The 24,969-nt window shown below is 41.6% G+C and overlaps 1 long non-coding RNA gene across 1 annotated transcript; it reads right to left on the bottom strand.

Annotated features, from left to right (window-relative positions):
* Window positions 1–594: 594 nt before the first annotated feature.
* LOC139827033 (uncharacterized) lies at window positions 595–24,288 on the bottom strand. The gene is made up of 3 exons (XR_011737213.1): window positions 24,178–24,288; window positions 7,720–7,816; window positions 595–769 (listed from the first exon to the last, which is right to left on the bottom strand). It is a non-coding gene; the product is annotated as an uncharacterized lncRNA (long non-coding RNA).
* Window positions 24,289–24,969: the final 681 nt, after the last annotated feature.

Raw genomic sequence — 24,969 nt, 5'->3', positions numbered from 1 at the left:
CCTCTGTTGTCTAGTACACTGGAGTTTGTAAACACATACAATTCTGCAAATTTAGAATTTACCCCAATGACTCTGTTCAAAAAAAAGAAAATCAATCACAGAGCATATATTTATTGAATTGAGTTCGTTTTTTCTGCCTTTTATTTGTGGAGCCACCAAAACAGCTGTTTGTACATATCAGTGTATATCAAGAGCTTCCCCCGAATAACTATAAAATAACAGGTCGGAAAACTTCTCCTAGTTATTCTGAGTAACTTTAAATGACAACCATGTTGTACAGTCAAGACTGTGCAGTCATACCTGAATACTAGGTCTGACTGATTCAGTTCTCCACAGTTCTTGCCTCAAGCCCCTTCAAATGAGAAATATGTTGGTCAGAGTAAGTAATTTTTTTCACAATGGTTAGGAAGAGCGATACAATGGAAGGAAGATGGTTTATTCCTTATAAACAAGCAGAATTTCATTTCCTAGCCCTGCTGGACCAAATCCTTCAATACCACTAAGAGTACATTTAATTAATAAAAAGAAGTCGATGTAGAAACAATTAAAAACTATGTAGAGACATTTATTAAATTGTTTTATTTTGATTGCAGATTCAAAGGCCTTTTGAAAGATGTCCCAGATAGCTGACAGATGAGATCCTGCTCTTGCTTCTAACCAAAGCTTCCTTCTCTTCAACAGTGAAATTGTCGGTCGATAGAGGGAGGCTTCTGACCGCAGGAAGCAGGACCCTGGTCAGGACTGGGGCCGGGCTGCTGAGTTTTGCTGTCTGGTGAAAAAAAGTGAATGTTCAGTCTTACCACTTTAAAAATTAAATGCAAAACCCACCTGTTTGGAAAGACTTGGATTGTTTTGTTGTTGTTGTTGTTTTGGTTTGGTTTTTTTAATAGTACTGTTTATGATGTATTCAACTAGAAAATCAAGGCAAACTTAGCATTTTGTCATCGCAAAGGAAGAGGATAAATGTTTTTTATAACTTATTCACTACAGTCATGATAACAAAGGATGTACAAGCATCAGGGTTATCAGCAAAGTTATACTGGAACATCGTATTTAGATTCAGAAGGAACTTACCACCCCACGGCTGTCCACTAAAAACGTATATTCTGCACATGCAAAACACACACAAATACAAGTCTCTCAACATGTCTCATCTCTTTTTGACTATTTTTTTTTCAAAATTGATGAACTGACTGTGGCTAGGAGAGGACAATGGAGAGATGTGCACTATTTCTTTAAATCCGGAGCAGGCGAAGGTCATTTGCAATAGTAAGCCTAGAGAGTAGCTTTGGAGATAGATCGATTTTCCTTAATCTAATAAAGTTGAGGGGCAGGAGGAGGGTGCCTGTACTGATCTGTATCATTCTGGTAGTTCAAGCCCCTCACAAATCCTCTATCAAAATGGGTGTTAAGCAATGTTTGAGTCTCAGTGGGAAATTAAGTTCTGGATTGTTCTTACGATTAGGACAGGAAGAGTGATGTGTGCTGATGGAGGCTGTGTTGGTGATTTTAGGCACATGGCCAGTATATATTTGTTAGGATCTGGACAAAGATGTGCCGTTTCACTCCATAAAAACTCCTGGCCAGTAGAAGCAGTTCAGTAAAGTCAGTGGAAAATTAAGCATAAGGAAAGAGGTGTTCAGAAACAGAAACTAGTCAAAATGAAAATGTGTATCTAAAATGGAATCACAATGTTAAAAGCAGAAGTTTAAAACAAAAAAAAATTAGCCTTTTGACCTGTCTGATTATGTATGCATTGCAAGAGTTCTTAAAACACAAAATCTTATGCATTTCACCTTTCTTTCGCTTTCCTCAGTTGTGTATTTGTTCACCTTTTAATTTCTTGTTACACGGAAGTGGATTCCAACAGCACTTTTATTAACCAAGGAGGAGCTTTCAATTCTAACAGAATATTCAGTCTTCAAAATATAGCAGAGGGAGGGTAAAGGAAAAGGATCTAGAGGTGAGAGATGCCAGTAGAGAGCAGATTTTTTTTTTCCAGATGCAGAACTACCATGTATTTTGACTTCTATAGGCCAGTCTTCAAACACAAAGGACATACTTGCATTAAACAAGATTGCAACTGGGACTGTTAGACTTGTAGATCCAAAGGCTGCCGCCCTTTTGGGGGCCTCTTGCATCTTGTTGTTCATGTACATGAATCAGTTGGATGTGAGGTCTTGGCTCAGGTGTAGCTGTCATGCAGTCTCAGGAGTCTTCCTAGAATCCAAGGGATGAGGAAGCTGGGCCTCATGTGGGGACTTGACGCAATGTGCAGCAGTGTTTCTGGGGCTTCCCAGCTAAGTGGTAAGGCACTGCAGGTACAACAGTGTCTGCCGTGGCTTTATGGGTGAGAAGGGTCGTGAAAAGCTTTCCTTCCCCGAGCCACCTACACAAGTCTTAAGGAAGGCTCAGAGAACAGCGTTGTAGAGACACTTATCTGGGGCAATGAAGGAGTCAACAGGAAAAGAAGGCAGGTAAAAAAACATGTCAAAAGTAAACAAGGTAGTAGGTATGAGCACAGATGCTAGAGAGACTGTTAGGGAAGAAGATCCCAATGAGATCCTAAAAGGGCTAAGAGACAACTGAGGAAGAAATGGAAACATATAGAAAGAAACCTAGAGAGAGAACTATAAGAAGGCAGTACTTCACAGAAAATGTGCTGTAAGAGCAGCTGAGTAGGTGAGTAAAGCAATTGGGCCAGCACTGAAAGGAATGAAAACAAAAAGAAATCTATACACAGAGAAACAAAACATCACTGACACCACCAGTTAAGTCATTCAACATAAGGACTGGGCACCATCAGGTGATGGAGAAAGAGGTGGACAGACATAAAAATCAGAGAAACTGGAAAAGGAGCAAGAAAGTAGTCCACCAGCAACAATCAGTTGGTATCTTCAGTGCAGTAGTTGAGTCAGTCTTGTCATCAAGAAAAGACTTGGTCTCAATGACACAGAGCAGGACCAAAGACAGATCACAAGGTCTGAATGAGAGTTTTAACTATCAAACAGGGATTGGAGAGAAAGCAAATGAAGGGAAGAGGTAAGAGGCATAAAGCTGGACAGACTATGTTGAGGAGAAGGAGACAGTGTAGGGAGAGCCTGGTATTTAGAACCTGCATATTTCTTCCTTGAAACAACGAGGCAATTTATTTTGGAGAGCTTTATATTTTGTGACTGTAGATGATCTGTCTTATGGAAGTTACATTTAAGCCATCGGCGTCAGGTGGCACAGGAAGGGTTAACTTTAAGTCCCACCAAGTGGCTGTACAGCTGGTGAAATGCATCTGTCAACAGAACTATTACTGTCATCCCCAGATCAGCACGATGTCCTTGACCCTGGAGGCCAACTGCAAAGCATTAGCTGTTACACAGACAGAGCTCTCAGGCTCCTGTGGGAACAGGAAAGTTACGAGACCAATTGGATCAGCCCAAGAAGTGAAACCGTCCCTCCTTATCCAGTAGCGGCTTAGAGGTGCAGGTGAAGTGTGGTGTGGTGAAGTTATTCCATCACCTTTTCATTTTGGAAATCTAGATTCAAACATTCCCAATGAAACAGGCAAGGAGAGCGACTTTGGTCCTCGTCCTTCATAGTCCCCATTCACGTGCATCACAAAAGTGTTCTGTAGTTTGCTGGGTGCAAAGCCTGCTGTAGACATGGAACGTCTCAAGGCTGGAAGGGGTGGGAAGTAGATTTGGAGAGGGGGACCCCAGGAGTGGCACAGTTGGAGGAAAATAAGCAGTGTGGGACAGAGGTTGTAGGACTGCAGCAGTGAAGAGCTGCAGGACTGCTTGTGCTTCTAACCATAAGAAGATGAACATAAGCATTAAAAAGTTCTCCTTTCTGAAGTAACTGGTGGCATTCCCACTGACTTCAGCAATTTTTTTTATTGTTTTGTTTGCAGTGCAGTCAAGGTAACAACTCTGTCATTACAGAGGTAGATGGCTGTAAATGTCACATTTCTCTGAAGGGATGTGAAGTCTTAAAGTTAAGATTTCATTAGTGAGCAATTTCATTAAACATCCTCTGATGATATATATAGACATATAATCCAGTGTTATTCAATTGCCAGGCCTGGCAATTGCATCCCAGCTGATCTGAGATATTATCTAAATTGCAGTTTTGAACAGGTGATTGACAGTAGAATGGCAGCATTTCCCTCAATACTAGAATATGGCAGCGTGAGAGGGAAATAAGAGAGGTATGGAGAGACAGAGGAAGCAGAAAAGGTGAAAGGAAAGGGAAAAATAATCAGGTTCTCCATTTTTTTTTTTTATAAACTGTGAACTGTTAATCTGGCAGCACATTGTTCAGCTGTGCCTCCCCTCTTGCTCCTCTAATTTTTTGCCCCCCCTCAAAGTATTTATTTTTTCCTTTTGAGGCAACCTGCATTAGCAAGACATTTTTGCATTGCTTAAATAGGAGACAACCTCCCACAGCGTGCCGCGCAGAGAGAGGGCTCTACCCTTATGTTTGTCTCCGGGTTCTGCAAATCCTGCAGCGTTCATGAAGTGAGCTCAGTACTCGCAGCAGGTGGAAGCTCCCAGCCCCACAGCAGCTGTGCACAGCCTTGATCTTCAGGTTTTCACACACAGTCCTCAAACTCCCCTGCCCGAGCCTGGCTTCCCTTTTTTTTTTCCTCCTTTTTTTTTTTTTTTTTTTTTTTTAATGTGGAAAGCAGTAACCCTCTGGCCCGGCTAGCCCCCAGCTATCAGATTCCACCAGAGGAATTCTGTGCATGAAACTTCACAGGGCAAACAGGTCTCCCGCCCTCTCTAAATGTCTCCCCCTTCCCCCCTCCCCTTCTGTAGCTGGGAATCCACCCTTATCCACTGCAGCGGGGATGATATTTTTGAATTGTGTTTATTTGTTGGCACCCTGGTGTGAAAGCGCTTCCCATCAACTGCATATTAATCTTGTCAGCAGTTTGTGAGCATTTTCCTCCCACTCTGACCTAACTAATTTATGACTTTTGGGTCTCTTGCTCCCTTCCATCCCCACCTCTCACTGTAATTAAAGAGAAATTAATCTTCCTGATTTTTGTTAAAGTGACTCCAACCATGTCAAAATGGCAAGAAAGAGACTACTTTAGCCCTAGGAAGAGTGAACTTAGGGAAGTTGTGAACTGCCTTTTAGAAAAACATAGGTGGTGATACAGGTATCTCGCTATTACATGTTCACAGGATCTTTGAAAGCCCTGGGTCATTTGTCGTTCTATTTTTTACATTGAGCCACAGCCACTGGTTGGAACCTCTGCTGGGTTTTCCTTACCTTGAAATTCACAGGTCACTGCAAGTACCCTAGACACTATTCTCCACTATCCTGAAATCTTTGAGGCCATTAGTTACATTAATTTATACAGCCTTTTATTCACCATATCCATCAATGCATTAATATTTCTTTTACTTGATTACTGAAAATGACTGGGCATTTTTTGTAATATGAGACTCATGGTCCCTATTTCTCGGGTACATAGCCCAGAGTTATTTTTATTTCAGGGTGCTTTGGGGAGCTGATTTGAATTTTGTTGCACTGAGCAGTCTTCTTCAGGAAAAGGCACTATTAAAAGCTCCCTGGCTGATGGGGTCAAGTGCAAATGGCGTGATGGTGTTAATGCATGGGGACACTGATTAGCTGGAATTATAGAGGAGGTAACTGAAAGTGCCCACCACACAGAGAGTGCACGACCCCACCACCACCTCCATCAGAGACGAAGGAGGTCCCACGACCCCCCTGGCAGGATGGAACTAGCAGAAACCCTGTTCCCTTCTATACTCATATGATGATTGCTTCTGATGAGCTGCTCCAGCCTTTCAGTTGCTTGGGCATGGTTTAACCCGAGCTAGCAATGTAATCACAATAGCCACAATTGCTCACTCCCCGCCCCCCACCCTCAAGTAGGGGAGAGAATCAGAAGTGAAGGGAGAAACTTGGATTGAGATAAACACAGTTTAGTAGAATAACAAAATACTAATACACTACTAGTAAATATATATTAAAAATAAAAACAGAGTATAAAAGAAAAGGTACTCAATGCAATTCCTCACAAATTCCATCCACACTGAGCAGCCAGGCCCAGGAAACAGCATCTGGTCCTGAACAGCCAATCCCAGAGAGAGGGAAAAAAAAAAAATAAAAAAGGCAGAAAGGCCCAGAGGTCTCTGCAAAATGGCAGGATGGCTAAAGGCCAAACTAAAGAAACTCCTGAACAGAACTGCCCTAAAGAGGTATCCATCCCAGCTCCAAAAAAATAGAAGAACTTAGCTGGAAGATCCCAACTCCTTAAATATGAAGCATGATTCTAATGGGATGGAATATTCTTATTGATCAGTATGGATGTTAGTCAAGGTCTACCCCATCTATGCCCCCCTTACTAGCCACCTCACACCTGTGGGCAGAGCTCAGAACATCCTTGGCTCTCAGACCAGAGCAATTAAAAACATTAACTCTGTCCCAGGGTGTTATCTTCTTGTTCTCAAACTAAGTCCAAACAATTATTGTGCCAGATACAAAAAATAAAGGTTTCTAACTGCATGAAGGAAAATTAACTAGTATTCAGTCACAAGCACAAAGCTGGTGAAGATTCACATGTCCACACCAGTGTGGACCCAGATAGGTCCTGGACCCACTACCAGAACACTCAGCTATATCTTGGGTGGATACTGTCAGCTTGAAAGAATCTCTACCTGGTTAAAAGTGGAGCTTCTTGCTTATATAGCACCTTAGGCTACATTTACCACTTTATTTTCCCAGGCACTTGTGTAAACAGCCCAACCAAAAGCAGAGCTTCAGGCAATACCTTCTAGTTCCTCTATGGTAAAAGCCCCAGTTATCTGGAAAACTCAGCACATGCAGTTTCAGTTTTCCAGTTCTACAAAACAGATGGACATAATTCACAGAAGTCTCTGAACTATGCCCATCTGTGAGCTAACTAAATGTCTTCTGTAGTTGTTTGGCACTCGCACAATGGTAGCAACTCTCAGCCTTTACCACCTACATCAGGGTGTGACTTTTGCAGGGGCCTATCCACTGTGCCACTACAATTCATATTTTCATTACTCCAGAAACAGATCACTGTGATGTGCAAGGGAGGGGACTACAACTGAAAAAAGATCTGCAGAGATGGGAGTGTGAAGTGAGGACTTGCCTTCTCAAGGAGCATCTTCCTATGACCATGTATCCCCAGGGCTCTGGGATTTGTACCACATGCCTATTAGACTTCACCTTTTTCCCTTTGACCCAAAACAGCCAGGACTAACCTCCATAAAGCATCCCCTCCTCCCTGAATCCTCTCCCCACTGAAGCTAGGGAAGATACTTTGACAAATCCAGACCCAGAATCACCAGATCTTATTTTATCTTTCCTTCATCACAGTGTCCAAAATTTCCTGGATCTGTTACCCTTTTTGGCACACCATATAAACTTTGTATGATTAGTGTTTCAGGGAAAGGGTCAGCTATAGGATAGAAGGGATAGAAGGATCTGTTATCTAGGTGAACAGAAGTGGACGGAGGTTCAGATATATAGTGTTGGGCTGTCTGACTAAGAACACTTTGTGATACTGGCTGACAGATGTTTTGTAAGAATTTTATATCGCTACGTACTTTATCACTGCTGTATTTGCATTTCTATTGTTTTTACCAAGTATTTCACAGTATGCTAACAGACATCATCCCAAACTGAGAGGCCAATGGCTTGGATGAAAAAATAGCAACTTACTTCTTGAAGACTGAAAGTAAACTCAGATTTTTGTGTTTGTAGGCCAGGTTTTTCTGCCACACAGTGGAGCTGTCTGCTTCGGGCAAACTCTGCCTTCCTTGGAGTATCAAGAGAAAGATAGTGTTAAGCACTGAAAAGTGCAGCAAGGTAAGTAATCTTCTACCAGTTGAAGACTAGAAAAGCAACAGGCAGAGGACACATGACCCTAGATGCTTCAAATTAAGCTAATTCCGTAACTCAGCCCCTTGCTACATAGATTTCATTTGCTTTCTGACTGAATACTCATCTCTTCTCTCTGCTAACAGAGCTACATCCTTCCCTTCTGAGCTCTGATAGTGTCCCTGCTACCAAATTTACACCAGTTGCAAGTACACAACTTTGTTATTTATGTCAGCATCATCCTGGCTGGTCTTTGTGTATTCGAGGGCTGCAGCTACTTCTCTTCCTTAGGTTAATGAATCCTGCATAAAAGATTTTGGCAAAGTCAAAAAAAGTGTAAAATTGATGACATAATCGTGGGAGAGTCGACAGGAATATTAAGGAGGATTATGACACTATCAACAGATCAGGTTTTAAGTATTGTTCCACTGGGCAAGGAATGTTTTCAATTAATTTGTAATTAAATAAGGGAAGCAATTTAGCAAACCATGAGAGATATTCCAGCAAATGGTTTATCTCATCAGTCTGAACCTCACATTCCTCCAGAACAGGATCATTGTTTAGATCTTGGGCATGTTATATGATCCGACCTATAGGAGTAATTTAATAAAACATCAATATTTTCCTTCTATTAACCCTCAGTGTCGGGCTGAACGGAGAGAGCTGCCTCTGCCTCCCTTCACAGCCCCCATTAGATCTGCACCCTCTCTCCCTGGTTGGACAGGTGTTATCACTAAGCAGCCTGGGGCTTTCAAACATAGACAAACCAGACACATTCTCCAGCAAATTCACAGGACAGCAGTTATATATGGAGGAATGGAGAGACATATAGGGAGAACAGAGAACAATAATGGGGAAATGCATTCTGCTTTCACAGTGAAAAACATAGTGTCAGTGTGTTTGATGACACAAAACTGGGAGGAGTAGCTGACATACCAGAAGGCTGTGCTGCCATCCAGTGAGACCTGGACAAGCTGGAGACTTGGGTGGGGAAAAATTCAATGAAATATAACAAGGGTAAGTGTAGAGTATTGCAGTTGGCTAGGAACAACCCCAGGTTCCAGTATAAGTTGGGAAATGACCTATTAGAGGGCAGTGTAAGGGAAAAGGACCTGGGGGTCCTGGAGGACAACAGAATGATCATGAGTCAGCACTGTGTCCTTGTGGCCAAGAAGGCCAATGGCATCCTGGGGTGTATTAGAAGGGGGGTTGTTGGTAGGCTGAAAGAGGTTCTCCTCCCCCTCTACTCTGCCCTGGTGAGACCACATCTGGAATACTGTGTCCAGTTCTGGGCCCCTCAGTTCAAGAAGGACAGAGAACTGCTGGGGAGAGTCCAGCACAGAGCAACAAAGATGATTAAGGGAGTGGAGCATCTCCCTTATGAGGAAAGGCTGAGGGAGCTGGGTCTCTTTAGCTTGGAGAAGAGGAGACTGAGGGGTGACCTCATTAATGTTTATAAATATGTAAAGGGTGAGTGTCATGAGGATGGAGCCAGGCTCTTCTTGGTGACAACCAATGGTAGGACAAGGGGCAATGGGTACAAACTGGAACACAGGAGGTTCAATTTAAATATGAGAAGAAAGTTCTTCATGGTGAGGGTGACAGAGCACTGGAACAGGCTGCCCAGGGAGGTTGTGGAGTCTCCTTCTCTGGAGACATTCAGAACCCACCTGGATGTGTAACATCATCTAGGTGTTTCTGCTCCAGCAGGTGGATTGGACTAGATGATCTTTTGAGGTCCCTTCCAATCCTGAACATTCTGTGGTTCTGTGATTCTGTGAATGGAAGAGATTTCCAACTAGGATGATGGGATTTGCTCATATTGTCTCAAAATATTATATATAAATCCCTTTCTTCAATCAGATCCAGAAGTATATGGTAGTTTAAGAGGATCTGAGAAGAGATGAGCAATTCCAGATGGGGTTCTATGCAAGAATATATTCAAGACAAGCAGAGCAGGGATTTTTTGATTGCATAAAGGGCTTAGTGCAACAGCTGGGCACATTTTGCATGTGTCCAAAAATAAGAATACAAATGAATGCTGATGCCCAGACATCTGGCCTTACAGCTATTGTTCTTGGCTTTTTAAATTTTTTTCACAGCCAGAGTTATTCCATGGAGCATATTGAGAGGAGAAGAGAATTATGACATGAGGGAAAAGGAGGTGCAAAGAGACTATAAGGAGATAGAGTAGGAGATGAAACAGGTACAGAACTGAAGAATAAAAATGTTGGGGACAAGGAATTAGAGAAGGGATTGAATGAAGTAGGAGGAGACAAGACAAGCAGAGTGGTGAAGAGAGTACCATAACAACCATATATTGTTAAAAACTTACTACAATCACTGACAAAGAAAGACATGGGCATCTTTGACACAGGTTTCTTCCTTTTCAAGTCTCCACTCACTTTGGCTTCTTCTCTTCCTCTCTGTTCCTAGCCTGCCCAGGTCATTGTCATATTCACGATAAGACACTTTTTTGGCAAAATCAACTTAAAGAAAAAGAAAAATAAGACTATGGACTTTTTTTTTTTTCTCGTATTGAACACGTTTGTTTATTTAAAAGCTGCAGTGGTACTAATGTTCAAAACAAATATGTGGTCCTGACAGAAGCAATGGCTTTTGAGTCAGGACTGTTCTTCTTTCTCTCCTTGTGAAAACTATCAAAGCTTGGCTAAGCTGGAAAGGCCTCATTTTGACATGCACAAGTCAGAGCTGTACAGTGAAGTCACCAAGGATTTTGTGCATGCTCTGCATGCATAAGAAGTCGTGTAATAGATGCTGCTCCTCGAGTAAATAGTGGTAGGACAGATCTCATTAGGATTGCAGTGATCTGCAGTTGGCACTCAGAAAACATGGTGGAGGGGACCCACCAAATGGAAGCAGATGTGCAGGGGAGAAGTAAGGATATGGAGCAGGAAATTGACTGGAGCATAGAAATTGCAAACAGGAGGGTTTGGGTTGATGTTCAGGGTGGGGATCTGAGGAAAAAGGAAGGCTACATTCAGAAGAAAAGAGGAGGAGGAATCTGAGGAAGAAAGATTCAGCATGGGGAGAAGGCTGGAGCCACAAGCTATATTGGAAACCTATCAAATGAAGAAGTGCAGCAGGAGAGATCAGTTCTGGTAGTTGTGTGCAGGTGAAGGAGTTTGTCTAGTTAAACACAGAGGCTGGAGAGGGAGTAGAGAGTGTGGAAGGCAGTAAAGAGTATGAACACAAAGAGTGAATGAAGATTCTGAGAAGCTGGAGTGGTACAGAGCAACAGAGACTGCAAGAAACGCAGGTAGTGAGAAATCAGTGTAAACTCAGAGCAGCAGAGAAACAGATTGATTGGGGAACTAGCCAATGCTGGTGACACAAATCAGAGATGGGAATAAGGGACAAGCTGGGCAAAGAAATTGGGGCAGGTATGCGGAGAAGGGACTGAACTACAATGTGTGTGTAATGATGGATGAAAGATAGAACTGCAACAAGGACCAGGGAACAGAGATGAGGCACAAAGATCACAGCTTGTTTGGAGCTGGCAGAGGGGATCCCCTTTGACCACAGTCCCCATCAGAACAGAGTCTACATCTCACCACTCCTATGGAGGCCCTTGAAAAGCCAATAGTATGTGGTAGTACAAATTGTATGACCTCATCTCTTTCTAATGCTCATTCACCTACCAAATAGCAAATCTCTGCTGTTACCAGTTATTCCAGTTAGCTCAAGTGACAGGGGCTGCTGAAAGTGATCTTACATTATCAGTTGTGGAGTTAAGGATGTCAGTGTGATCCTACATAAGTGTTTTATATTTCCTCAAGTTCACCTTTCCTCTTGGAGGCCTAGGAACATAAACTCAGAAGAATATTTTAAGAGAATACTATTAAACTGTTAAGGTCACAGACTTCTAAGTTGTTTAAAATAAGGTCAGCATTGTAAGGCATGCATCATGTCCAAAGTATGAGGTTATGCTACTGTAAGTATTTAACTCTGTTTTTCTTACTATTTCTCCTGTGATGTTGTATTAGTTTCTCGTTTTTATCTTAAAGTGAACTCAGTGTCCAGTTGGACTTTTAGTATCCTGAGACACAGTGTTCAGCACATCTGGAAATGGTTCCAATAATTGTCTGAGCCCTTCTCCAGCTACACGTCCTGCAGAGAAAATGCTTATGACCAGAAACATCTCAAACAGCTTTTGAGGGTTCTCTCTTTCTCTAGAAACTACTCCTTTCCCACTCCACAGCTGCAGTTCACCCTGTCCCTCTCAGTCTCCTAGAGGTAGGTTCCTTTAAGCGATATAGTGGCCAGAGGACTTTAAGGTTAAATACTGCTTGAAAAATTGGATCATATTTTCCAATTCCCACTTATTAAAGGCTCCTTATCTGAGTATGTCTCAAGCAAGCCCACCTTCTCTGCCTATACATGAAAAAAACACATGCTGTTACATTTAATTTGCTTCGGAAACACAGGAAGATATTGCCTTCCTTTTGGAGAGACCAGGCAGAACTGGATTACAGAGCACCATGAAACTTTGGCCACTTAAGAACTGCCTTGGTTGCAGTGCTGGTGTTTCGTATTTATAGGCTGCCCAGGCTCAGACACGGAAAGCAGCCACAGACTTGGCTTGTTTATCTTTGTTTTGGTTGCACCAAAACCTATACATGAAACAGAAACCCCAGAGAAGGCTTTCTGAGCTTAACCACTGATGAGCTTTTGCCCAGCTGTACAAACTCTGGTTTTCCCTCAGTTAATTATGGAAGGACCGGAGGTTTGATCCTCAGTCATATATGAATCTTCTACCCTGCAGAAGGGGAAAAAATAGTCCTTAAAAACAGCTAAACAGGACCAGAGGTTATGTTGTAGGAAACAACAATGCATGTAGCCCAAGTTGTGGATTAAGCAGGATCTGGCTGGCATGATTTGCTTCCATTACAGATTATAAAGCCCGAAGAAGCCATTGTGATCATCTGCTCCAGCTTCCTGCATAACACAAGGTATAGAACTTTCAAAATCAGCTTATATTTGAGCATCTCCTACAGGAGAAAAAAACATCCAATCTTTCCTGGAAGCTTTCCAGACAAGGGCGTTCATCACAACACTTGCTAAATGACCCAACCATTAGCTACATTCCATGCTAAACACACGGGGCCTGTTTCTTGTTTGAACCATCCTGTCTTCAGCTTCATGGACTGCATATCATCAGGCGTATGCTGCTCATATGTTGAACAGAAGAGGTCCGGTCCTCAGTTTGCCTCACCTGTTGTTCTTGAATGATAGGATGACTCCATTGAGTGGAGTCATCTCAGCAGTATAGCTCCATGAAAGACCATGAACTTGAATGCTAGTCATGAACAATGGCCTGTCTCCTTACCAAGGTTTGCGGAGGATAGCTGAGAGAGCCCATTTCATTTAAAGCCCACGGGGACTCCTAGTGGGAAAGACACAATGACTTCAAAACACTGAAAATTGTTTATAATCAAAGTCATAACTTATAAATAGTTCTTGCTTATTGTCATTCGGCCTGCTTAATTAAGTAGCACAGAGCGTGTGCGGTCACTCACCTCAGATAGAAAAATCTGTATTGGGCCTTCATCCTAATGCGAATTTCCTGAACTGACAGATGGGGATTGAGTGTCTGTTTATGCCAAGAGGAGTTTGCTAACATATTTCCTCTAATTACTAATTATACCAGTGAAAGGGGCTTTACGGATGGAGTCCTGGAAATGTGAAACTCGATCATCAGAGATTTGCAGGAAAGATGTAAGATTGATAGGTGACATCAAACAGCTGACAAGGAGGCCAGAGCAACCAGACGGACAGCAGCTGCTCCAAGGGGCTTCAGGGGCGAGGGGGGCAGCTGTTCAGGGGGAGGACAGGGGTCTGTGGGGGAGCAGCATGAAGGGGGTTGAGCCATTTTAACATTTCACGCCCCGCTTCAGTCATTTCAGATATGAATGGGCCTAATCTCCCCAGGCTCAAGGCTGCGTGCGAGGGGGCATCTACCAACAGGTGGTAAGGCAAAGCAGCAGGGATGAAGGCAGCTGCAGCCGCAGAGAGGGCTATGGCAGAGGGCTCCACAGGGTGCTGCAAACACCGGACTGAAGAAGAGGAACTGGAGGATGTACATCAGCTCCTTTGTGCCTCAGGTTTCTCAGATTCAAGCCTAAACATCAGTGTGTCCATTCCCTGAGGACCCAAGAAACCTCTCTTCCCATGCAGCTAGGAGTGAGGCCAAAAGTCACTGAGAAGAGATCCCTGCAAGGAAGGTTCCTTCTCTGAAGGAGGCAGGGGTTGCATATTTTTGTCAAGCTGCATCAGTTCCTGTTTAGAGGTCCAAAACCAAATCATCCTGGTGGTCTCTGAGTCAATGGTGGGATCAGCAGCTGCCTGTTTCTCCAGAAGATGTTTGTCCCAGGCTGGGCTGTGTTACCCCTTCTCTGTTAGTATCTGACGGGCTGGAGACTGGTGCTGCATTGCAGTGGGTGTACAGCCTCACTCTCCAGTGGTCGTGCCATGGTATACTTCACATGGCCTCCAAATCACTGGTTTCCTTGGCATTCCTAGGAACCACAGGGATCAGTTGTCAGAGCTTCCCCTGCACACTCCCGTTTACACTGCAGTTCTCCTCTCAATTACAAGCCGCTTCACCAAATGTGAATGTCCAGACAGAGACTCCCATGCTGACAGGAGACCTTCTTCTGCTAGAGGAGTTAAACCACCATCTTGAATGACATTCCCTGAGTGAACATAAGAACCCTGGTGCTGGCACAATTACTTTTGTTCCCAGCATTATTGTGTGCTGGCTGGTGCCACCCTGAAAAGAATTCATTATCATGCCATGAGCCCACATCACTATGCCAGCAAACCACAGCCCATATCCTGCCCAAACCCACTGTCGTAGAAAGTGAGCAGAGTGGCCACTGGAAATATGTACATTGGGAGTCTGCTGGGGAGGTGAAAGAAAACAGGGTTCCACTGTCCCAGAGCAATAGGTGTCTGCTTGATTTGTATAATGTTATTTAGACCTTTATTCTTGAAGAGGGCCAAGCAAATAGTGTTTGGTTTTGCATTCCACAAATGTGAAAGAAGCATGCAGATAAATAGTGAGACGTTCTTACGAAAATTGCTTTTTGCTGGGTGTAAGAGAGCACACAGTAGCTGTGGCATAGGGATGTGAAGATTTCTGATAACAGGAACTTTTTCACTGGTACAGTGAACTGAATTTCAAACTGGTATAGTAAATAGTGCACGTGTGTATTAATACATACATAACCTCTACTGCCACCTAGCCAATAACCAAGATAGATGCCAGAAGCTTCATCTCAGGTGACAAACCTGCCTTTCACAAGATTTGGCAGAATGTTGTAATAATTATGAATGTTCTCAGGCGCTCTAGGTTGTGAGTGTAAGTTTGAAAGAACCAAACGATCACATGGAAAATACTGAAGTTTCATGGTTCAGCATGTACGCTCTCATCCCACTGTTTGTGGTCCAGGTGGGTAGCCTTCATCTGAAATGCATTTGGAAGGATAGCAAAGAAGACAACTCTGCAACACATATATTCTCTTCCATGAAGGAGCCTTATTGTACCTGAGAAAGGCTGTGGTCTCCAACACTGATTTTTGCATTTCTACGCTTGTACTTTTGTTCTCGTAGATACAAAGTACTGAGCATTTATTAGCTTGGAGGAGAACAGTCTTGCTCTTTCACTGTGTGAAAAAAACTGCTATCAAGAATCTAGCCTGAGTTTCACAGCTCCAGCTTTAGAAATGGATACAGAACCACACTGAAAATATGGATATTTAATGTTACAACTATCTTTTTTCAAATTATGTTTTAAACATACTATGTTACAGAAGTATTCCATGTTCTTTGGAAAAAAAAAAAAAAGAAAGAAAAAAGGCATCACAGGATTTTTAAAGCACACATCATCAAATCCTTATAAATATATCATAAATCAGCTGAGAAAGACATCCCCAGCTTGATCTTTACCAGACTGATAAGCTGTTCTTTTAAAAAGTCTAATGCAAATGGTTTCCAAGGTTTCCCGTCTAGGTCAACAGCCTTTCAAAACTTGATTAAAACATTCTATTTCCCCACTGACTTGAGGAAAATAAATGGATGAAGGTCTGTTGTGTTTCCCCCTTTCAACAATACTTTAAATTCAAATATGTCAGTGGAGGTCTAGAACCCAGCATGAGAGGATGGGAAAACAAAGTGGTTAAGGTAGATCAAGGTATCTCAGCACACATAGCACAGTCCCTAATGGTAATATTACCATGCCTCACCAGTATCGTGCTCCACCAGCAGTGTATTTGCATGGAGAGAAATGGGCTTATTTTGTTCCAGCTTCAAACGCCTGCCTTTCAGTGCTTTCCCACACTTCCAGCTGCACAGACCACTTGTTTGTGTGTAGCAGCAGCCACGCAGTGTGCCTCAGGGTTGTCATTTTGAGCTTTGTCCTTCCCTTGTTCTCTCCATGCCTTCACATCCCCTCCATAGATAAAATCAGGAACAGGAATTCAGCCATTCTTTTGGAAAAACCACACTGTTCCTGTCTAGTTGATGGAATAATCGAAGATGGCATAAATGCAGCCTTGAGGAATGCCTCTCAAAGGCCAAGCTGCATCATCAAGAGTCCTTCCTCACGAACACTCAGGCGAAGAATTTGGTTTATGGCACTCTGAAGCTTTCCATCATTTTGCCATATTTCTGAAGAGCAAAAAGGACAGTGCTTTCTACAGGGAACTTCACTGTGCTGGACAGTAAAGGTCTCGGAGTTTCTGGTTTGAACAGCACCCTAGTATGTATAGTGGATCAATGGACTAATGTTTCCTTAAAATCTATAATATTAGAACCAATGGATGGGAAGTGCTGCCAAACTTATCTACTATGTGTTGCTAATCCACTCATTCTGGGCAGAAAAGAACTGTAAGCCAGCTCAGTCTGCCCTGTTTCACCCTGTTAGACAGCCCTCTAATTGGATGTGAGTATACCTCCAGTGATCCAGGATGTGTGGCCAAAGGTGTGTGAGCCAGACACATAAGCTCAGATCATTCAAGGTACCTGGGGAGCAAATTGTCTACAGGTCTGGGCCTCAGCCTGTTGTTCAAAGCATTTAGAATTACTCCAGCTCTGATGGCAAGGTCTGAATGAGGTAAGTGTTGAGCTTTAGTAGTCAATATTTTCCTTGCTTCAGAACTGAACAGCTTTTCCCACAGCTAACTTACTGCCGCTAAAGAACAGCGATATATTTGCACCAGCTTGGAATCCCAAGTACTAAGCTCTAAAAAGGAACTTAAGGTGCTGATGGAACCTTTTGTGCAAAAGCTAAGTTATGATTTCTGAAATAAAATTCCATCACCTCTGAAATGAAAACTACCCTAAGAGTGATTCGGTTTCAGAGCAGTCTTTTATTACACCCAAACTCTCACACTTCTTGGTGGCTTAGGTCTTTCTTTCTAGTGTTGTCTAAACATCATTAGATCAGAAGACGGCCTTTCCATTTCAGTTCATTAATTTTCTGTCCTGGAAAGCAATAGCTGATGTTGCAAAATCCATTTCCCCCCAAAAAAGAGCTCAAATAAATCTTGCAAATGTCATACTTCTGGATAAGAGGAAAACAGACACATTGCATTTCATTGATCCACACTGGTAGTAATGGTACTCAAGGTTTACTGACAGGAGTTTGCAGTAAAAATATCTAATTCATCAGTGCTTTCTTTAAATTGTTATTGCTTAGTCATCATAGGATTTTGGGGGATGATGAAAAAAGCTAAGATATTTCAAGGCAAATGGAATTTGTTCACCAAAAAAAGCTTTCTGTTGGTATTTAACATACACTTCAAAGAAAGCTAAGAAATTCTACTTTTCTTTCATACTTTGTCACACATGATGAGAGAAAGTCACAATGACTTCATGATATTTGTGTACTGAGAATTCATCCGCATATAAGAGAATCAGGGTTTAGACACCACAAACGGTATATTGGGCCTAACTGCTAAGTTCAGCTGCTTACGTCAAATCTCTCCACATCATTCTCAAGTGCTAACTAGTACCTCTCTTAAAAACCACTAGATACAAAATAAGCATTACAGATGGTATGATCTGAAAACATTGGCACAGGTAAATCAATATATTGGGAGCATGGCTAGATTTTAGCTAACGAGTGTACCTTTTCCATGGGTGGCCTGCTGCATCTTGCAGCCTTGCCACAGTAAGTGTTTTGCTTTGTCTGAAGTAATGACATGGAGATGGAAAAAGGCCCATTTTTTCATTCTGACTAATGTTAATGTGAAATAAGGAATGTGGCTGATGAGAATTAGTGCGAATACAGTTTGTTACCCAAGAAAAGTGCTATTTAGAAATCCTTTTCAAGTTGACCAGTGTAATGATATAACATAAAAGTTGCATTTTATTTGCTTAAAGCTTACTGAACCCATATGAATGGGTGGTCATAGCAGAACCATAGAATAGCTTAGGTTGGAAAAGATCTTTAAAATCATAGAGTCTAACCATTAACCCTAGCACTGCCAAGCCCATTTCTAAACCATGTCCATAAGAACCTCATCCATGCATCTTTTAAACACCTCCAGAGGTGGTGACTCAATCACTTCCCCAGAGCTGTATTGTATTGTTGATAAGGTGTTACCAATTGTACTTTGCAACTGTTATTGATTATACAACACCTGTCAGAACTGGAGCCTTTACATTACAGCAGATGTTAGCATCTGATACGGGTGAAATATTGTTTATCTTTCTAAAATTATGTTAATTGCTTTTTATAAATATAATTTGTTTTCTGATAATTTTAAATTAAATCTGCTTGCCTTCTAATGGCTAATTTAAGAAAGTCTGACAGCCTCATTTTTGCTGTCGTTAGTAGAAACAAAGACAGTACGAATTCTTTCAACTTTCCATATTGCTATGACTCACTAAAATCTCGCACAGAGGATACGTATGCAGACTTTAGGGGGCAGGAAACTGCCTTTTTTGTGGTTATTTTGCATAACTGTGCAGAGTCCATCCAAAGAAGTTGAAGAATAATTCTCTATTACAGATAATTCCACAAAGGTAAGCCACATTTCACAACAATTTCCATCTCTTGCTTATCTCAGTAGGAGGGTGCAAGATCCGGCCCTGGCAGGCAGAGACTGCTCCAAATCCACTCATCCCCATCACCTGGTTTTCGCTGTGCTTTTCCTCAGCACTTGCGGAGGCAATATATAAGGTCATGCCTAGATCCCACTGACAAATTATTATCGTCAAATTATTTGAGGTTCTATAGGATGACTGGTCAAATTACAGGTTGTGAACTCAACCCATCAACTACTGTAGTATCCAGCCTTCCCATATTCTTTTATTTTATATGTTATCTGGGAAATGGTTGTGTTGGGGTGCTCAATGAAGTGCGAGAAAGGAGGCACTCCAGCACAGCTGATGAGGGAGAGGACCACATCTGCATAAATACTTTCCTTGGAGCTCCATGCCAAGGGCTTGCTGGCTGCAGGGCTTGGCAGGTGGATCACAGATCACATGGACCAGCTGCATCTAGAAGCAACAACTGGCAGGAGAGAGCTGCTGGTCCTTCAAATGTGAGAGATCTGCTCCTGTCACTGCTGGGAGATGCTGGCTTTGGGGCTTTATGGTGCCACAGTCTGCTGGCACAGGCAGGGTTATGTGCTGGCCAGTGGGAAGTATTTCAGGAGATTGGGATCCAGCTTGAATTTTGGAGATGCAGAATGAGAAAAGTTTGTGAGGTAGGAATGGTGCAGGTGGGAAAGGAAGAATAGAAGATGATGTTCTGATCTGAGGTAACGAGACTACTAGTTAGACTTCAGACTTATGGAAGGATAAAGGATTTAGTGGATGATAAAGTAAGGCATAACAGTGTTTTGGGATACAATTCTACGACTGGGAAGTTTAATCGCCGCTGTTCTATAAAGCAGCTTTTAAGCACAAATATGATTGAGAGAAACAGGTGCCAAAACAAGGAAGGAAATAGCCATTACTCCATGTACTTCTTTCCAAAACCTACTAATTGAACTAGATCTACTGAGGAGTCTACATGTCCAGCAAAATAGATTGGAAAGAAAGGAGAGAGTATAATAGTTGAAGCAACAGTTTCAAAATAGCATATATTGTTGCAATTTAGTTATTCTTTGACTAGACACTACCTTCAGAAATTTCAGTTAAAAAACATCCAAGTATGAGTTCTCAGAATTAGGATACCAAGGCCAAAGAATCATGGTTCTAGCCATTTAATTATTCCAATTTCAGTTCAGATTGCATGTATTTTTATGAACAATCTCTTCTCCTTTAAATAATAAACAAACCCACCATGTCTTTCCACCACTTATTTTCAATGTTTTCAGTGCAAACTCCAGCATACATCTCAGATCCGTTTACCCTCCATGGTGTTAATGTTTGTTTTTTAATGGATGAGAAGTATTTTTATTTTTGCACCAGTAATGGTATAATGATTCAAATTCCACTTATTTAGACTTTGCTTTGTTTGGCTGTTGAGAAAGGTTAGCAGCTAGTGCTCAGCACTATTGTGTAAGACTCTCTTCCTTGATGGTGGTAGGAGTGAGAGGTGCTGCAGAAGCAGGTCTTCTTGCAGGACCCTCTAACCTTAGGGAAACTCTTTTGCCAGAAGAAAGCAGGCGATGATACAGGATTTGAAAATGCAGGAGAATAGGGTGGGTGTGGAGAGTATGGCTTTCTGCAAGGGCGGGAAAATGTTTTCTTTGGATTTATTCCTTTAGGGAGAATAAAACCTTGTGATCTGTTTTGGAAAGGGGCAGCCATAAAGCCCGAGATATCTGAAATTTGACTTTTTTCTGACTGGCAGCACTGAACTGCTTCCAAAATTCAGTTACTTAGAGAAAGTACAACTACAATACCAAATGCAGAGGGAGTCTTTCTTTAAAGAGACCGTTGCAGAGCATCCAGCTAGAATTTGGAAGTCATTTTACTGACAGATGATAATGGATTTCATTTTGAGCTGTGCCAGAAATCCTTATGCCATTGGCTATAGAGAGGAAAAAGCATTCTTCTTGCACATGTATGCACGTGGGAGAGAGCAGACTATGGAAGCACATTTTCTGAAATTAAATGTAGAGCCTTGTAAGTTTGTGAGGTTTCTTTGGTTGGTTGGTTTTGGTTTTGTTTGGTGGTGGTGTTGTTTTGTTTGTTTTTGATGTTTTGTTGTTGTTGTTATGTTTTGGTTTTTGGTATTTTTTCCCCCCAGTAAAACAAAGTTGGTGGAATTTCTAAAATGTAAACTTTTTTGGATGTATAAGGGAAGTTCGATTTGTTCTGAATACTATGCTTGTGACAAACAGTAGAGGCTACATACATTTGTAGCTCAGCTTGATGTGAAATATTAGAGAGAAGAAAAAACAATGACTGGCCAGGCCAACACTAAATGCTAGAGCCAGAGGGAGAAGGGAATATGTACAACTTATTTTGATTTAGGCCATTTTATTAGATGGACAGGCGTAAGTAGGTTAGGTCTATCGATTTGTGCATATAGGGGCCAAGCATCAGAGGGCAGACCTTGCCATGTGGTGGATGGACTTGACTGAATTATATTGTCTTCAAAATTTAGCCTTTCTCTCTAACCATCCCTGCATGTTTTCACAGTTCAGCAAGCACCTAGCAACCCTTACCTTATTAAGAAGATCTGTTACAATCTGAGGAGGAGAATTTATTTTATTTTGTTGTTTCATTATGATTAGAACTCACTCAAATTAAGAAATTATTGATCTTTAGCACTAGAAAAAGTATTAGCACACCATGCCACATTCAGAAGGGGTATGAGTTAATATATTTCCATTCAGCTTAATCTTTGTCCCTTTCAGGGCACATGTTCTTATAATTTATTGATGTAGAAACAAGCTTTCTAAATCCTAAAGCCAGGACAGATATTTGGTCTGCATCCACAAGGCCAATGCAGTCCATATGGGAGCTTTATGCAAATCATATAAACAAATTTAAAGACTGAGAAATGAATTATAAGGAATCATTTGGTGGCCAGAGCAGCAACTGTAGGGAAAGACCTCCTACATCCAGCTTGGTATGTGGAAGTTCAGAGAGGTTGTGGAAACAGAAGCCATAGCTGCCAAATCTGTGTAACTTGTGAGCCGGTTGTGTCCTGGGGGGTTGCAAACATCAAGAAAGAGCTGTTCCCAGCCCAGATGCTGCAGTGCTATGAAACTAAAAAAGAAAGCAAAGTGAGTTTTATATTCTTCCCCTTCTTCCTTTTTGAGGGAAGAAGGATTGAATGGTGCACTAATAATAATAATAATAAAAAAGGTTTGTGTTTTGTTCTGTTTTGTTTTTTCTTTTAGTACTTCTTCTTTTAGAATTATAAGGAATAGGAAAGACTGTTTTCCTTAGCAGTGTTGAAGGCCATGTTTGCTGTTCTAGACAACCTTCTGGAAGGTTTTCTAAAATGGAAACAGCTTTCTGAAGCCATAATTCAGGAAGCCTCCCCATTTAAGAAACATTTAAATCTTATGAAAGCAATATAAAGCAATTAAATGTGTTCTTAAGGACTCAAGCAAGGAGGACTCTTTGCTCATTTCTCAACTGAATGCAAGAAGTTGATGGTTCTTACTGAAAAGATGTTTTTTTCCAAATATTTGTCAAGCATTTAAAATAAGCACTTAAAAATAAAATAGCAAGCACGATTAAAATTAATTGCTCTTTTAGTCAACCAGGCTTTAATTATTCAAGATCCAAAACCTTTACTAGTTCTTTAGTCAACTGTAGTCTTTCAGGAAATATCAGTTAGAGAAGACATGACTTTTACAACTAGTAATGCCTTTCTACTCCCCACACTTTACTGGAGAACAAGAAAGCACAAATATTCTTCAAGTCACCCTAAAATAAAAGGCAAGCAAAGTTTCTTCTTCCTGAAGGAGGTAAAGAGTATACCTAATTTTTAAATATTCCTTTTATATTGTTATTCTAACTGTGTGCACAGGAACATGTTACTGTGTCTAGCTACTCTGCAGTGTTAAGCATGTATGCAAAGGCAAGCTACCTTCTATTGACAGTTTTATGCAGAATTGCAAGTGTATTGCAAATTCTCAGCTTTGGTTACTTCACTCTCATTTGCTCATTTATTCACGTTATATTTTCTAATAAGCCAGAAAATAAATGACTTTTAGGTGGCCATTCTCCCTGAAAAATCTCACCATAAACATTCTTGTCATGCACAAATTCTTCACAGATATTCCCACTAACTCTTGCACTAATAGTAGACCAAGTTTCACTACATGGAAATTTCAGGTTTACACCTGTGAATCCTTTTTTTTTTTTTTCTGTGCAGAGGGTAGCCAGACTGTGTATTGTCTCTCTGGGGCCCTAACTTGCCTATTTCTCTCATCTGGGGCTTATCAGTCCAGTTGAATCACACTCAGTTTTGCTAATACAAGTTTTAAAATTGCAGCAACTTCATCTTTTAGTTATCAGAAGGAAGCTGAAGCTTTTCAGATGGCTCAGAAACAACTGGGCATTTTGCAGCACAGATCATTTGGAGCAAACAAAGACAGTAGTTTCACAAAATTTTTGATTTGTCTTTTTTGTCTGTTGGAGAATTTAACCAAGAGGGTTTCAGTGATCTGGTTTACAGCTTCGTCTACAAGCATCTTTGGCAGCACAATCAAATGGACAGGGACAAGTAGCCAAACAGGAGACGTCTTTAATTGATTTCACTACTGGAGAACCTATTTTAGGAATATACACTAGGGTCTTTTGTAATACAGAATAAATATAATTACTTTCTCTCCTCTGCTCAGGAGTGTGGTGAAAGTAATTTTAAATTAGCTGGTATAAGCTCCAATGATCAGCTGTTCTATTTGGGCTTGACTCACTACTTGCTACAGCATCCAACAAGTTATCTAGATGCATTAATTAAGACAGAAAGTAGCAAAACATAACAATTTCCTTAAAATAATGCTTATGCATACACGCAACAGTTATCAACAGGCCAGTTCATGGTTCTTACAGCTATTGTTCATGTTTTCAGAGCTGTTTGTAGGCTGACATCGGTCTTGCTGGTTTTCAACCTTCCTCATGACCCTGAGCATACAGACCCAGGTGTGGGCATAACTAAACAGCCATCATCTCCCACAGACGTCATGGTAGTGCATATTTTCAGCCATACCATCAGAATCTGGGTACACAACCCTTTGCCATTGGTCCTCCTGAAGCTTACCTCCAACCCTGAAAACTGAGCTATGAAAAATCAGAAGGGTGGTTCACAGAAATGGATATCTGGTAACATCATCCGTGCATTTTGCTCCATACCTCTGTCCTGTTCTGCTGCATCAACTGGTGATCCTGCCCTGTTCCTCCTTCCCATACTCTCTCAGTGCTCCTCAGCAGGGACAGGCTTCATATCCAAGACTTTAATGAAGAACAAGGGTATGGTGGGAATGTCACACTGCCTGTTTCTGAGAACAATGGAAGTCTGATTTTTTTTTTTTTTTTTTTTTTTTCTGGACAACAAAAGAAAACCTCAAGAAGAGAAAAATGGACACCAGCCAAGAAACAGGGTGGGGGAAAATGTTTATGGATGTTGGCAAACCTACTGCGCAGCTTTCCCATGTTAAAAACTACATCACTGTCTGCAAAGCTGGGGAAGGTACACTTCTGCAAACTAAGATGATACTAGACTTGCTTGTTATGTCCCCTATGAACCTAAATTCCTATTTCTCCAACAAAAAACAGGTAATTAAAGGTGTTTTATTCAGCACAAACATTAGGTTACTATCATCCCAGAATGAAGTTCTGACTAAAGCAATAGTGCACTGCACAGCAGGGCTTTAAGGCTCCGACAAAATTGAAATAAAGGTTTGGAGACTCTGAGCAACCCTGGTCGGTATAAGGGGGTGGGGGAAGGGCAGCATGTGGTTTGGGATATTTTCACCAAATGTTAAATCACACAGAATATTTCACTCGTCTCCAGTGTGAGATCACTACATGACTCCTCTGTAATGAATTCTTTATCTTGGCAGCTCTCCTGCTTTCTCCCAACTGTGCCTCCCTCTCCTCTCCTCGTCCCAGCGCTGTAACATATGGTAGTATTTGGAGAGTGAT

This window comes from Patagioenas fasciata, chromosome 1 (genome assembly GCF_037038585.1).
Source record: "Patagioenas fasciata isolate bPatFas1 chromosome 1, bPatFas1.hap1, whole genome shotgun sequence".
In the NCBI taxonomy this organism is placed as follows: domain Eukaryota; kingdom Metazoa; phylum Chordata; class Aves; order Columbiformes; family Columbidae; genus Patagioenas; species Patagioenas fasciata.
The sequence above is the reverse complement of the archived record's forward strand: the minus strand, read 5'-3'. Positions and strand labels throughout refer to the sequence as shown.